General features: G+C 34.0%; 13 non-coding genes across 13 annotated transcripts; 6 read left to right on the top strand and 7 right to left on the bottom strand.

Annotated features, from left to right (window-relative positions):
- Positions 1-228: 228 nt before the first annotated feature.
- Positions 229-300, bottom strand: TRNAQ-UUG (transfer RNA glutamine (anticodon UUG)). The gene has a single exon. It is a non-coding gene; the product is annotated as a tRNA-Gln (tRNA).
- A 1,548-nt stretch (positions 301-1,848) lies between these two features.
- On the top strand, positions 1,849-1,920 carry TRNAQ-CUG (transfer RNA glutamine (anticodon CUG)). Its single transcript has one exon. It is a non-coding gene; the product is annotated as a tRNA-Gln (tRNA).
- An 825-nt stretch (positions 1,921-2,745) lies between these two features.
- On the bottom strand, positions 2,746-2,817 carry TRNAQ-UUG (transfer RNA glutamine (anticodon UUG)). The gene has a single exon. It is a non-coding gene; the product is annotated as a tRNA-Gln (tRNA).
- A 1,548-nt stretch (positions 2,818-4,365) lies between these two features.
- Positions 4,366-4,437, top strand: TRNAQ-CUG (transfer RNA glutamine (anticodon CUG)). Its single transcript has one exon. It is a non-coding gene; the product is annotated as a tRNA-Gln (tRNA).
- Positions 4,438-5,263: 826 nt separating this feature from the next.
- Positions 5,264-5,335, bottom strand: TRNAQ-UUG (transfer RNA glutamine (anticodon UUG)). Its single transcript has one exon. It is a non-coding gene; the product is annotated as a tRNA-Gln (tRNA).
- A 1,548-nt stretch (positions 5,336-6,883) lies between these two features.
- Positions 6,884-6,955, top strand: TRNAQ-CUG (transfer RNA glutamine (anticodon CUG)). The gene has a single exon. It is a non-coding gene; the product is annotated as a tRNA-Gln (tRNA).
- Positions 6,956-7,780: 825 nt separating this feature from the next.
- On the bottom strand, positions 7,781-7,852 carry TRNAQ-UUG (transfer RNA glutamine (anticodon UUG)). The gene has a single exon. It is a non-coding gene; the product is annotated as a tRNA-Gln (tRNA).
- A 1,548-nt stretch (positions 7,853-9,400) lies between these two features.
- TRNAQ-CUG (transfer RNA glutamine (anticodon CUG)) lies at positions 9,401-9,472 on the top strand. Its single transcript has one exon. It is a non-coding gene; the product is annotated as a tRNA-Gln (tRNA).
- An 825-nt stretch (positions 9,473-10,297) lies between these two features.
- Positions 10,298-10,369, bottom strand: TRNAQ-UUG (transfer RNA glutamine (anticodon UUG)). The gene has a single exon. It is a non-coding gene; the product is annotated as a tRNA-Gln (tRNA).
- A 1,548-nt stretch (positions 10,370-11,917) lies between these two features.
- Positions 11,918-11,989, top strand: TRNAQ-CUG (transfer RNA glutamine (anticodon CUG)). The gene has a single exon. It is a non-coding gene; the product is annotated as a tRNA-Gln (tRNA).
- Positions 11,990-12,814: 825 nt separating this feature from the next.
- Positions 12,815-12,886, bottom strand: TRNAQ-UUG (transfer RNA glutamine (anticodon UUG)). The gene has a single exon. It is a non-coding gene; the product is annotated as a tRNA-Gln (tRNA).
- Positions 12,887-14,434: 1,548 nt separating this feature from the next.
- TRNAQ-CUG (transfer RNA glutamine (anticodon CUG)) lies at positions 14,435-14,506 on the top strand. The gene has a single exon. It is a non-coding gene; the product is annotated as a tRNA-Gln (tRNA).
- Positions 14,507-15,331: 825 nt separating this feature from the next.
- Positions 15,332-15,403, bottom strand: TRNAQ-UUG (transfer RNA glutamine (anticodon UUG)). Its single transcript has one exon. It is a non-coding gene; the product is annotated as a tRNA-Gln (tRNA).
- Positions 15,404-15,599: the final 196 nt, after the last annotated feature.

The raw sequence follows: 15,599 nt of genomic DNA, 5'->3' as shown, positions 1-15,599 counted from the left end.
ATTAATTTTTCACCCTACCGGTATTAGATATGTGATATTAACCCCTTCAGTGCCCGCCCCTTTCCCCGCCCAGTGCCGGCCGTTGCATTAGCGGGCGGGGTCTATGACGAGCTGGACTCGTCATGGGCACAGCGCCACCGCGGCCCATGACGAGTCCAGCTCGTCATGGGCACTGAAGGGGTTAATGAATACACTTGAAAGAAAATGATTTGGTCAAGAGTCATAAAATGGTCCCACCGAGATTTGAACTCGGATCATTGGATTCAAAGTCCAAAGTGCTAACCATTACACCATGGAACCTCCCATGTGAAAGGAGTGCAAACTGCTGCAGCAATGTGGAAATGTCAAAGTTTTTAATATTCTACTGTCAAAGAGAAACTGAATTGGATTGCTTTCCTATTCTGGTAAACTTTTGCATATTGAACTATGTTGGGGAAGGATGTTGCCCAAAAGACTCAAATAACGTTATAACTCTGTTGAACAGTGGTTTTTATGTGAGATAATATTTTTCAATGAAAGATAAGTTGCCCCCTGAGGCAAATCTCTTCTGTCAAAATGGAAAGCTCACCCTGGTACGGGAGGGTGGATGGTGTCGTGGTTAGCACTCTGGACTCTGAAAACAGGGATCTGAGTACAAATTTCAGTGGGACTTATCTGAACATTACAATTTTCTTTTCCATTCAGTTCTTAGAAGTTTTATTTGGAACAACATCACATTTACTTATAAACATGTAAAAATCAACCTGTACATATGTATCTCTGTATATATAGCTATATGTCTCTGTATATTTATAGGAACATATAAACATATAGATTATAAAAATAAATATAATTAGTGGAGGTGAAAATCATGAACAGTTGTTGCCTCTCAGCATTTGAAACATGAGTTTCTACTTCTTTCTCTTTTATATGTCCTGAAATTGAGATAGTCACTTTTTACTCATTATTGATCCAACAATACAGTTGATGTATACAAAGCATATCATATGATTTGTGAATAAAGTTCAAAAATGAGAATTTGATCAGTACCTGTCATGCCTCCGACCAAAAGCTTATATTTTACGATTGGAGATCAACTGTTGTAAATCAGCATGAAAAACATTTTCTTTTCACGATTTCCATACTAATATAAAACAACATTTTTACTAGCTGAATGAGATCATCATTTGGGTTCCTCTATGTTTGATTGAAGAAAACTTCTCATTCAAAATGTGCTATTTTCGCCTTATCAATAGCGGGAAAGCTTAAAAAAGTGATGCTGTGAATCACCCGTCTGAAATGCGTTTGAGAAAATCAGGATATGATTTTATAATGGCTAACTACTTTGTGAAGAAATTTTATGTCAAAGTATTGTAAAGTTTGTATTGATGTAACTTGTTCAAGCTGATGGACATTTTGAAAGCATTCAATAATTGACTCTTTCAACCTACTGGTGTTGGATTTGAGCTATCAATGAACAAAGATGAAGAAATGGAAAAGCTCAAGAGTAATAAAAAAAGTCCCACCAAGGTTTCAAATCGGATCATTGGATGCAAAGTCCAAATTGCCAACCATTGCTCTATCGAGCCACCCATGCAGGAGACAGAGACATTGCTTCAGTAGTCTGGAAATGTAGACTGTTTTATTATGCTACAGGCAAAGATGAACATTGTGATATAACTTTTATATTCAGATAAACATTTGAATATTTAACACTTTTATAGAGAATATAGCTGAAAAGAATCAAATCACATTAAATCTCTATCCACTATGACCATTCAAATGAGATATCTTTTTATCAATATAAGAGAAGGACATCACTGATGCGCTCTCTTTTGTCTCAATGGAAAAGGCACTCTTGTGTGAGAGGGTTCCATGGTGTAATGGTTAGCACTCTGGACTCTGAATCCAGCGATCCGAGTTCAAATCTCGGTGGGACCTACTACAATTATGAGATTCACTGTTTAACTCATTTTTTAGAATTTGGTCTAGAAAAAACCTAATATCAATGTTTTATACTGATGCGTATGAACGCATAAGTATGTATAGATGCATACATAGCTTTATCCATCTAGATAGCTGTTAGACAATATGAACATATCAATTATTCATAAACATAAATATTGAAGCTGAACCTAGAAACTGTTCTTTCACATCCACATTGTAAACATGAGTTTATTTTCCTTTCTCATCTATATGGCCAGTAATGAGATAGTTCATTTTTGCTGATTTCTTAGCTGACAACATGCTGGACTTACACAGTGCATTTCATTGTGAATTTCTTTGAAAGTGAATTTCAGATTCACACCTTTGACATGTCTTTCAAAAGATTCAACTTTATTGGTTGTGGATTTACTGTTGAAAATCAGTGTGTAAAATCTTTGTACGTCTGAATTTCAAGATTATTATTCAAACTGCACATCTTCGGTCCCCGTAATACAAAGTTTGACTCCTCAAGTTTTGTTTTAATGAATGCTTTGCAATTAAAAAGTTCCTTGTTCCCCTTATCAATAACAGTAAGATTTTAAAAAGTAATGTCGTGCATCAGGCCCCTGTGATGAGTTTGAGAAACCAGAGTGAGTTTGTAAAATCTCTCATTATTTTGAGCCATTTAGTTTCCAGGTATTGTAAAAATTCTATTATTTGCTCACATCTAGTAAACTTTTAGAGTATAATCAATAAATTAATTTTTCACCCTACCGGTATTAGATATGTGATATTAATGAATACACTTGAAAGAAAATGATTTGGTCAAGAGTCATAAAATGGTCCCACCGAGATTTGAACTCGGATCATTGGATTCAAAGTCCAAAGTGCTAACCATTACACCATGGAACCTCCCATGTGAAAGGAGTGCAAACTGCTGCAGCAATGTGGAAATGTCAAAGTTTTTAATATTCTACTGTCAAAGAGAAACTGAATTGGATTGCTTTCCTATTCTGGTAAACTTTTGCATATTGAACTATGTTGGGGAAGGATGTTGCCCAAAAGACTCAAATAACGTTATAACTCTGTTGAACAGTGGTTTTTATGTGAGATAATATTTTTCAATGAAAGATAAGTTGCCCCCTGAGGCAAATCTCTTCTGTCAAAATGGAAAGCTCACCCCGGTACGGGAGGGTGGATGGTGTCGTGGTTAGCACTCTGGACTCTGAAAACAGGGATCTGAGTACAAATTTCAGTGGGACTTATCTGAACATTACAATTTTCTTTTCCATTCAGTTCTTAGAAGTTTTATTTGGAACAACATCACATTTACTTATAAACATGTAAAAATCAACCTGTACATATGTATCTCTGTATATATAGCTATATGTCTCTGTATATTTATAGGAACATATAAACATATAGATTATAAAAATAAATATAATTAGTGGAGGTGAAAATCATGAACAGTTGTTGCCTCTCAGCATTTGAAACATGAGTTTCTACTTCTTTCTCTTTTATATGTCCTGAAATTGAGATAGTCACTTTTTACTCATTATTGATCCAACAATACAGTTGATGTATACAAAGCATATCATATGATTTGTGAATAAAGTTCAAAAATGAGAATTTGATCAGTACCTGTCATGCCTCCGACCAAAAGCTTATATTTTACGATTGGAGATCAACTGTTGTAAATCAGCATGAAAAACATTTTCTTTTCACGATTTCCATACTAATATAAAACAACATTTTTACTAGCTGAATGAGATCATCATTTGGGTTCCTCTATGTTTGATTGAAGAAAACTTCTCATTCAAAATGTGCTATTTTCGCCTTATCAATAGCGGGAAAGCTTAAAAAAGTGATGCTGTGAATCACCCGTCTGAAATGCGTTTGAGAAAATCAGGATATGATTTTATAATGGCTAACTACTTTGTGAAGAAATTTGATGTCAAAGTATTGTAAAGTTTGTATTGATGTAACTTGTTCAAGCTGATGGACATTTTGAAAGCATTCAATAATTGACTCTTTCAACCTACTGGTGTTGGATTTGAGCTATCAATGAACAAAGATGAAGAAATGGAAAAGCTCAAGAGTAATAAAAAAAGTCCCTCCAAGGTTTCAAATCGGATCATTGGATGCAAAGTCCAAATTGCCAACCATTGCTCTATCGAGCCACCCATGCAGGAGACAGAGACATTGCTTCAGTAGTCTGGAAATGTAGACTGTTTTATTATGCTACAGGCAAAGATGAACATTGTGATATAACTTTTATATTCAGATAAACATTTGAATATTTAACACTTTTATAGAGAATATAGCTGAAAAGAATCAAATCACATTAAATCTCTATCCACTATGACCATTCAAATGAGATATCTTTTTATCAATATAAGAGAAGGACATCACTGATGCGCTCTCTTTTGTCTCAATGGAAAAGGCACTCTTGTGTGAGAGGGTTCCATGGTGTAATGGTTAGCACTCTGGACTCTGAATCCAGCGATCCGAGTTCAAATCTCGGTGGGACCTACTACAATTATGAGATTCACTGTTTAACTCATTTTTTTAGAATTTGGTCTAGAAAAAACCTAATATCAATGTTTTATACTGATGCGTATGAACGCATAAGTATGTATAGATGCATACATAGCTTTATCCATCTAGATAGCTGTTAGACAATATGAACATATCAATTATTCATAAACATAAATATTGAAGCTGAACCTAGAAACTGTTCTTTCACATCCACATTGTAAACATGAGTTTATTTTCCTTTCTCATCTATATGGCCAGTAATGAGATAGTTCATTTTTGCTGATTTCTTAGCTGACAACATGCTGGACTTACACAGTGCATTTCATTGTGAATTTCTTTGAAAGTGAATTTCAGATTCACACCTTTGACATGTCTTTCAAAAGATTCAACTTTATTGGTTGTGGATTTACTGTTGAAAATCAGTGTGTAAAATCTTTGTACGTCTGAATTTCAAGATTATTATTCAAACTGCACATCTTCGGTCCCCGTAATACAAAGTTTGACTCCTCAAGTTTTGTTTTAATGAATGCTTTGCAATTAAAAAGTTCCTTGTTCCCCTTATCAATAACAGTAAGATTTTAAAAAGTAATGTCGTGCATCAGGCCCCTGTGATGAGTTTGAGAAACCAGAGTGAGTTTGTAAAATCTCTCATTATTTTGAGCCATTTAGTTTCCAGGTATTGTAAAAATTCTATTATTTGCTCACATCTAGTAAACTTTTAGAGTATAATCAATAAATTAATTTTTCACCCTACCGGTATTAGATATGTGATATTAATGAATACACTTGAAAGAAAATGATTTGGTCAAGAGTCATAAAATGGTCCCACCGAGATTTGAACTCGGATCATTGGATTCAAAGTCCAAAGTGCTAACCATTACACCATGGAACCTCCCATGTGAAAGGAGTGCAAACTGCTGCACCAATGTGGAAATGTCAAAGTTTTTAATATTCTACTGTCAAAGAGAAACTGAATTGGATTGCTTTCCTATTCTGGTAAACTTTTGCATATTGAACTATGTTGGGGAAGGATGTTGCCCAAAAGACTCAAATAACGTTATAACTCTGTTGAACAGTGGTTTTTATGTGAGATAATATTTTTCAATGAAAGATAAGTTGCCCCCTGAGGCAAATCTCTTCTGTCAAAATGGAAAGCTCACCCCGGTACGGGAGGGTGGATGGTGTCGTGGTTAGCACTCTGGACTCTGAAAACAGGGATCTGAGTACAAATTTCAGTGGGACTTATCTGAACATTACAATTTTCTTTTCCATTCAGTTCTTAGAAGTTTTATTTGGAACAACATCACATTTACTTATAAACATGTAAAAATCAACCTGTACATATGTATCTCTGTATATATAGCTATATGTCTCTGTATATTTATAGGAACATATAAACATATAGATTATAAAAATAAATATAATTAGTGGAGGTGAAAATCATGAACAGTTGTTGCCTCTCAGCATTTGAAACATGAGTTTCTACTTCTTTCTCTTTTATATGTCCTGAAATTGAGATAGTCACTTTTTACTCATTATTGATCCAACAATACAGTTGATGTATACAAAGCATATCATATGATTTGTGAATAAAGTTCAAAAATGAGAATTTGATCAGTACCTGTCATGCCTCCGACCAAAAGCTTATATTTTACGATTGGAGATCAACTGTTGTAAATCAGCATGAAAAACATTTTCTTTTCACGATTTCCATACTAATATAAAACAACATTTTTACTAGCTGAATGAGATCATCATTTGGGTTCCTCTATGTTTGATTGAAGAAAACTTCTCATTCAAAATGTGCTATTTTCGCCTTATCAATAGCGGGAAAGCTTAAAAAAGTGATGCTGTGAATCACCCGTCTGAAATGCGTTTGAGAAAATCAGGATATGATTTTATAATGGCTAACTACTTTGTGAAGAAATTTGATGTCAAAGTATTGTAAAGTTTGTATTGATGTAACTTGTTCAAGCTGATGGACATTTTGAAAGCATTCAATAATTGACTCTTTCAACCTACTGGTGTTGGATTTGAGCTATCAATGAACAAAGATGAAGAAATGGAAAAGCTCAAGAGTAATAAAAAAAGTCCCTCCAAGGTTTCAAATCGGATCATTGGATGCAAAGTCCAAATTGCCAACCATTGCTCTATCGAGCCACCCATGCAGGAGACAGAGACATTGCTTCAGTAGTCTGGAAATGTAGACTGTTTTATTATGCTACAGGCAAAGATGAACATTGTGATATAACTTTTATATTCAGATAAACATTTGAATATTTAACACTTTTATAGAGAATATAGCTGAAAAGAATCAAATCACATTAAATCTCTATCCACTATGACCATTCAAATGAGATATCTTTTTATCAATATAAGAGAAGGACATCACTGATGCGCTCTCTTTTGTCTCAATGGAAAAGGCACTCTTGTGTGAGAGGGTTCCATGGTGTAATGGTTAGCACTCTGGACTCTGAATCCAGCGATCCGAGTTCAAATCTCGGTGGGACCTACTACAATTATGAGATTCACTGTTTAACTCATTTTTTAGAATTTGGTCTAGAAAAAACCTAATATCAACGTTTTATACTGATGCGTTTGAACGCATAAGTATGTATAGATGCATACATAGCTTTATCCATCTAGATAGCTGTTAGACAATATGAACATATCAATTATTCATAAACATAAATATTGAAGCTGAACCTAGAAACTGTTCTTTCACATCCACATTGTAAACATGAGTTTATTTTCCTTTCTCATCTATATGGCCAATAATGAGATAGTTCATTTTTGCTGATTTCTTAGCTGACAACATGCTGGACTTACACAGTGCATTTCATTGTGAATTTCTTTGAAAGTGAATTTCAGATTCACACCTTTGACATGTCTTTCAAAAGATTCAACTTTATTGGTTGTGGATTTACTGTTGAAAATCAGTGTGTAAAATCTTTGTACGTCTGAATTTCAAGATTATTATTCAAACTGCACATCTTCGGTCCCCGTAATACAAAGTTTGACTCCTCAAGTTTTGTTTTAATGAATGCTTTGCAATTAAAAAGTTCCTTGTTCCCCTTATCAATAACAGTAAGATTTTAAAAAGTAATGTCGTGCATCAGGCCCCTGTGATGAGTTTGAGAAACCAGAGTGAGTTTGTAAAATCTCTCATTATTTTGAGCCATTTAGTTTCCAGGTATTGTAAAAATTCTATTATTTGCTCACATCTAGTAAACTTTTAGAGTATAATCAATAAATTAATTTTTCACCCTACCGGTATTAGATATGTGATATTAATGAATACACTTGAAAGAAAATGATTTGGTCAAGAGTCATAAAATGGTCCCACCGAGATTTGAACTCGGATCATTGGATTCAAAGTCCAAAGTGCTAACCATTACACCATGGAACCTCCCATGTGAAAGGAGTGCAAACTGCTGCACCAATGTGGAAATGTCAAAGTTTTTAATATTCTACTGTCAAAGAGAAACTGAATTGGATTGCTTTCCTATTCTGGTAAACTTTTGCATATTGAACTATGTTGGGGAAGGATGTTGCCCAAAAGACTCAAATAACGTTATAACTCTGTTGAACAGTGGTTTTTATGTGAGATAATATTTTTCAATGAAAGATAAGTTGCCCCCTGAGGCAAATCTCTTCTGTCAAAATGGAAAGCTCACCCCGGTACGGGAGGGTGGATGGTGTCGTGGTTAGCACTCTGGACTCTGAAAACAGGGATCTGAGTACAAATTTCAGTGGGACTTATCTGAACATTACAATTTTCTTTTCCATTCAGTTCTTAGAAGTTTTATTTGGAACAACATCACATTTACTTATAAACATGTAAAAATCAACCTGTACATATGTATCTCTGTATATATAGCTATATGTCTCTGTATATTTATAGGAACATATAAACATATAGATTATAAAAATAAATATAATTAGTGGAGGTGAAAATCATGAACAGTTGTTGCCTCTCAGCATTTGAAACATGAGTTTCTACTTCTTTCTCTTTTATATGTCCTGAAATTGAGATAGTCACTTTTTACTCATTATTGATCCAACAATACAGTTGATGTATACAAAGCATATCATATGATTTGTGAATAAAGTTCAAAAATGAGAATTTGATCAGTACCTGTCATGCCTCCGACCAAAAGCTTATATTTTACGATTGGAGATCAACTGTTGTAAATCAGCATGAAAAACATTTTCTTTTCACGATTTCCATACTAATATAAAACAACATTTTTACTAGCTGAATGAGATCATCATTTGGGTTCCTCTATGTTTGATTGAAGAAAACTTCTCATTCAAAATGTGCTATTTTCGCCTTATCAATAGCGGGAAAGCTTAAAAAAGTGATGCTGTGAATCACCCGTCTGAAATGCGTTTGAGAAAATCAGGATATGATTTTATAATGGCTAACTACTTTGTGAAGAAATTTGATGTCAAAGTATTGTAAAGTTTGTATTGATGTAACTTGTTCAAGCTGATGGACATTTTGAAAGCATTCAATAATTGACTCTTTCAACCTACTGGTGTTGGATTTGAGCTATCAATGAACAAAGATGAAGAAATGGAAAAGCTCAAGAGTAATAAAAAAAGTCCCTCCAAGGTTTCAAATCGGATCATTGGATGCAAAGTCCAAATTGCCAACCATTGCTCTATCGAGCCACCCATGCAGGAGACAGAGACATTGCTTCAGTAGTCTGGAAATGTAGACTGTTTTATTATGCTACAGGCAAAGATGAACATTGTGATATAACTTTTATATTCAGATAAACATTTGAATATTTAACACTTTTATAGAGAATATAGCTGAAAAGAATCAAATCACATTAAATCTCTATCCACTATGACCATTCAAATGAGATATCTTTTTATCAATATAAGAGAAGGACATCACTGATGCGCTCTCTTTTGTCTCAATGGAAAAGGCACTCTTGTGTGAGAGGGTTCCATGGTGTAATGGTTAGCACTCTGGACTCTGAATCCAGCGATCCGAGTTCAAATCTCGGTGGGACCTACTACAATTATGAGATTCACTGTTTAACTCATTTTTTAGAATTTGGTCTAGAAAAAACCTAATATCAATGTTTTATACTGATGCGTATGAACGCATAAGTATGTATAGATGCATACATAGCTTTATCCATCTAGATAGCTGTTAGACAATATGAACATATCAATTATTCATAAACATAAATATTGAAGCTGAACCTAGAAACTGTTCTTTCACATCCACATTGTAAACATGAGTTTATTTTCCTTTCTCATCTATATGGCCAGTAATGAGATAGTTCATTTTTGCTGATTTCTTAGCTGACAACATGCTGGACTTACACAGTGCATTTCATTGTGAATTTCTTTGAAAGTGAATTTCAGATTCACACCTTTGACATGTCTTTCAAAAGATTCAACTTTATTGGTTGTGGATTTACTGTTGAAAATCAGTGTGTAAAATCTTTGTACGTCTGAATTTCAAGATTATTATTCAAACTGCACATCTTCGGTCCCCGTAATACAAAGTTTGACTCCTCAAGTTTTGTTTTAATGAATGCTTTGCAATTAAAAAGTTCCTTGTTCCCCTTATCAATAACAGTAAGATTTTAAAAAGTAATGTCGTGCATCAGGCCCCTGTGATGAGTTTGAGAAACCAGAGTGAGTTTGTAAAATCTCTCATTATTTTGAGCCATTTAGTTTCCAGGTATTGTAAAAATTCTATTATTTGCTCACATCTAGTAAACTTTTAGAGTATAATCAATAAATTAATTTTTCACCCTACCGGTATTAGATATGTGATATTAATGAATACACTTGAAAGAAAATGATTTGGTCAAGAGTCATAAAATGGTCCCACCGAGATTTGAACTCGGATCATTGGATTCAAAGTCCAAAGTGCTAACCATTACACCATGGAACCTCCCATGTGAAAGGAGTGCAAACTGCTGCACCAATGTGGAAATGTCAAAGTTTTTAATATTCTACTGTCAAAGAGAAACTGAATTGGATTGCTTTCCTATTCTGGTAAACTTTTGCATATTGAACTATGTTGGGGAAGGATGTTGCCCAAAAGACTCAAATAACGTTATAACTCTGTTGAACAGTGGTTTTTATGTGAGATAATATTTTTCAATGAAAGATAAGTTGCCCCCTGAGGCAAATCTCTTCTGTCAAAATGGAAAGCTCACCCCGGTACGGGAGGGTGGATGGTGTCGTGGTTAGCACTCTGGACTCTGAAAACAGGGATCTGAGTACAAATTTCAGTGGGACTTATCTGAACATTACAATTTTCTTTTCCATTCAGTTCTTAGAAGTTTTATTTGGAACAACATCACATTTACTTATAAACATGTAAAAATCAACCTGTACATATGTATCTCTGTATATATAGCTATATGTCTCTGTATATTTATAGGAACATATAAACATATAGATTATAAAAATAAATATAATTAGTGGAGGTGAAAATCATGAACAGTTGTTGCCTCTCAGCATTTGAAACATGAGTTTCTACTTCTTTCTCTTTTATATGTCCTGAAATTGAGATAGTCACTTTTTACTCATTATTGATCCAACAATACAGTTGATGTATACAAAGCATATCATATGATTTGTGAATAAAGTTCAAAAATGAGAATTTGATCAGTACCTGTCATGCCTCCGACCAAAAGCTTATATTTTACGATTGGAGATCAACTGTTGTAAATCAGCATGAAAAACATTTTCTTTTCACGATTTCCATACTAATATAAAACAACATTTTTACTAGCTGAATGAGATCATCATTTGGGTTCCTCTATGTTTGATTGAAGAAAACTTCTCATTCAAAATGTGCTATTTTCGCCTTATCAATAGCGGGAAAGCTTAAAAAAGTGATGCTGTGAATCACCCGTCTGAAATGCGTTTGAGAAAATCAGGATATGATTTTATAATGGCTAACTACTTTGTGAAGAAATTTGATGTCAAAGTATTGTAAAGTTTGTATTGATGTAACTTGTTCAAGCTGATGGACATTTTGAAAGCATTCAATAATTGACTCTTTCAACCTACTGGTGTTGGATTTGAGCTATCAATGAACAAAGATGAAGAAATGGAAAAGCTCAAGAGTAATAAAAAAAGTCCCTCCAAGGTTTCAAATCGGATCATTGGATGCAAAGTCCAAATTGCCAACCATTGCTCTATCGAGCCACCCATGCAGGAGACAGAGACATTGCTTCAGTAGTCTGGAAATGTAGACTGTTTTATTATGCTACAGGCAAAGATGAACATTGTGATATAACTTTTATATTCAGATAAACATTTGAATATTTAACACTTTTATAGAGAATATAGCTGAAAAGAATCAAATCACATTAAATCTCTATCCACTATGACCATTCAAATGAGATATCTTTTTATCAATATAAGAGAAGGACATCACTGATGCGCTCTCTTTTGTCTCAATGGAAAAGGCACTCTTGTGTGAGAGGGTTCCATGGTGTAATGGTTAGCACTCTGGACTCTGAATCCAGCGATCCGAGTTCAAATCTCGGTGGGACCTACTACAATTATGAGATTCACTGTTTAACTCATTTTTTAGAATTTGGTCTAGAAAAAACCTAATATCAATGTTTTATACTGATGCGTATGAACGCATAAGTATGTATAGATGCATACATAGCTTTATCCATCTAGATAGCTGTTAGACAATATGAACATATCAATTATTCATAAACATAAATATTGAAGCTGAACCTAGAAACTGTTCTTTCACATCCACATTGTAAACATGAGTTTATTTTCCTTTCTCATCTATATGGCCAGTAATGAGATAGTTCATTTTTGCTGATTTCTTAGCTGACAACATGCTGGACTTACACAGTGCATTTCATTGTGAATTTCTTTGAAAGTGAATTTCAGATTCACACCTTTGACATGTCTTTCAAAAGATTCAACTTTATTGGTTGTGGATTTACTGTTGAAAATCAGTGTGTAAAATCTTTGTACGTCTGAATTTCAAGATTATTATTCAAACTGCACATCTTCGGTCCCCGTAATACAAAGTTTGACTCCTCAAGTTTTGTTTTAATGAATGCTTTGCAATTAAAAAGTTCCTTGTTCCCCTTATCAATAACAGTAAGATTTTAAAAAGTAATGTCGTGCATCAGGCCCCTGTGATGAGTTTGAGAAACCAGAGTGAGTTTGTAAAATCTCTCATTATTTTGAGCCATTTAGTTTCCAGGTATTGTAAAAATTCTATTATTTGCTCACATCTAGTAAACTTTTAGAGTATAATCAATAAATTAATTTTTCACCCTACCGGTATTAGATATGTGATATTAATGAATACACTTGAAAGAAAATGATTTGGTCAAGAGTCATAAAATGGTCCCACCGAGATTTGAACTCGGATCATTGGATTCAAAGTCCAAAGTGCTAACCATTACACCATGGAACCTCCCATGTGAAAGGAGTGCAAACTGCTGCACCAATGTGGAAATGTCAAAGTTTTTAATATTCTACTGTCAAAGAGAAACTGAATTGGATTGCTTTCCTATTCTGGTAAACTTTTGCATATTGAACTATGTTGGGGAAGGATGTTGCCCAAAAGACTCAAATAACGTTATAACTCTGTTGAACAGTGGTTTTTATGTGAGATAATATTTTTCAATGAAAGATAAGTTGCCCCCTGAGGCAAATCTCTTCTGTCAAAATGGAAAGCTCACCCCGGTACGGGAGGGTGGATGGTGTCGTGGTTAGCACTCTGGACTCTGAAAACAGGGATCTGAGTACAAATTTCAGTGGGACTTATCTGAACATTACAATTTTCTTTTCCATTCAGTTCTTAGAAGTTTTATTTGGAACAACATCACATTTACTTATAAACATGTAAAAATCAACCTGTACATATGTATCTCTGTATATATAGCTATATGTCTCTGTATATTTATAGGAACATATAAACATATAGATTATAAAAATAAATATAATTAGTGGAGGTGAAAATCATGAACAGTTGTTGCCTCTCAGCATTTGAAACATGAGTTTCTACTTCTTTCTCTTTTATATGTCCTGAAATTGAGATAGTCACTTTTTACTCATTATTGATCCAACAATACAGTTGATGTATACAAAGCATATCATATGATTTGTGAATAAAGTTCAAAAATGAGAATTTGATCAGTACCTGTCATGCCTCCGACCAAAAGCTTATATTTTACGATTGGAGATCAACTGTTGTAAATCAGCATGAAAAACATTTTCTTTTCACGATTTCCATACTAATATAAAACAACATTTTTACTAGCTGAATGAGATCATCATTTGGGTTCCTCTATGTTTGATTGAAGAAAACTTCTCATTCAAAATGTGCTATTTTCGCCTTATCAATAGCGGGAAAGCTTAAAAAAGTGATGCTGTGAATCACCCGTCTGAAATGCGTTTGAGAAAATCAGGATATGATTTTATAATGGCTAACTACTTTGTGAAGAAATTTGATGTCAAAGTATTGTAAAGTTTGTATTGATGTAACTTGTTCAAGCTGATGGACATTTTGAAAGCATTCAATAATTGACTCTTTCAACCTACTGGTGTTGGATTTGAGCTATCAATGAACAAAGATGAAGAAATGGAAAAGCTCAAGAGTAATAAAAAAAGTCCCTCCAAGGTTTCAAATCGGATCATTGGATGCAAAGTCCAAATTGCCAACCATTGCTCTATCGAGCCACCCATGCAGGAGACAGAGACATTGCTTCAGTAGTCTGGAAATGTAGACTGTTTTATTATGCTACAGGCAAAGATGAACATTGTGATATAACTTTTATATTCAGATAAACATTTGAATATTTAACACTTTTATAGAGAATATAGCTGAAAAGAATCAAATCACATTAAATCTCTATCCACTATGACCATTCAAATGAGATATCTTTTTATCAATATAAGAGAAGGACATCACTGATGCGCTCTCTTTTGTCTCAATGGAAAAGGCACTCTTGTGTGAGAGGGTTCCATGGTGTAATGGTTAGCACTCTGGACTCTGAATCCAGCGATCCGAGTTCAAATCTCGGTGGGACCTACTACAATTATGAGATTCACTGTTTAACTCATTTTTTAGAATTTGGTCTAGAAAAAACCTAATATCAATGTTTTATACTGATGCGTATGAACGCATAAGTATGTATAGATGCATACATAGCTTTATCCATCTAGATAGCTGTTAGACAATATGAACATATCAATTATTCATAAACATAAATATTGAAGCTGAACCTAGAAACTGTTCTTTCACATCCACATTGTAAACATGAGTTTATTTTCCTTTCTCATCTATATGGCCAGTAATGAGATAGTTCATTTTTGCTGATTTCTTAGCTGACAACATGCTGGACTTACACAGTGCATTTCATTGTGAATTTCTTTGAAAGTGAATTTCAGATTCACACCTTTGACATGTCTTTCAAAAGATTCAACTTTATTGGTTGTGGATTTACTGTTGAAAATCAGTGTGTAAAATCTTTGTACGTCTGAATTTCAAGATTATTATTCAAACTGCACATCTTCGGTCCCCGTAATACAAAGTTTGACTCCTCAAGTTTTGTTTTAATGAATGCTTTGCAATTAAAAAGTTCCTTGTTCCCCTTATCAATAACAGTAAGATTTTAAAAAGTAATGTCGTGCATCAGGCCCCTGTGATGAGTTTGAGAAACCAGAGTGAGTTTGTAAAATCTCTCATTATTTTGAGCCATTTAGTTTCCAGGTATTGTAAAAATTCTATTATTTGCTCACATCTAGTAAACTTTTAGAGTATAATCAATAAATTAATTTTTCACCCTACCGGTATTAGATATGTGATATTAATGAATACACTTGAAAGAAAATGATTTGGTCAAGAGTCATAAAATGGTCCCACCGAGATTTGAACTCGGATCATTGGATTCAAAGTCCAAAGTGCTAACCATTACACCATGGAACCTCCCATGTGAAAGGAGTGCAAACTGCTGCACCAATGTGGAAATGTCAAAGTTTTTAATATTCTACTGTCAAAGAGAAACTGAATTGGATTGCTTTCCTATTCTGGTAAACTTTTGCATATTGAACTATGTTGGGGAAGGATGTTGCCCAAAAGACTCAAATAACGTTATAACTCTGTTGAACAGTGGTTTTTATGT

This window comes from Triturus cristatus, chromosome 5_2, assembly GCF_964204655.1.
Source record: "Triturus cristatus chromosome 5_2, aTriCri1.1, whole genome shotgun sequence".
In the NCBI taxonomy this organism is placed as follows: domain Eukaryota; kingdom Metazoa; phylum Chordata; class Amphibia; order Caudata; family Salamandridae; genus Triturus; species Triturus cristatus.
Note: the sequence above shows the minus strand (reverse complement) of the source record. Positions and strands in the feature narration are given on the sequence as shown.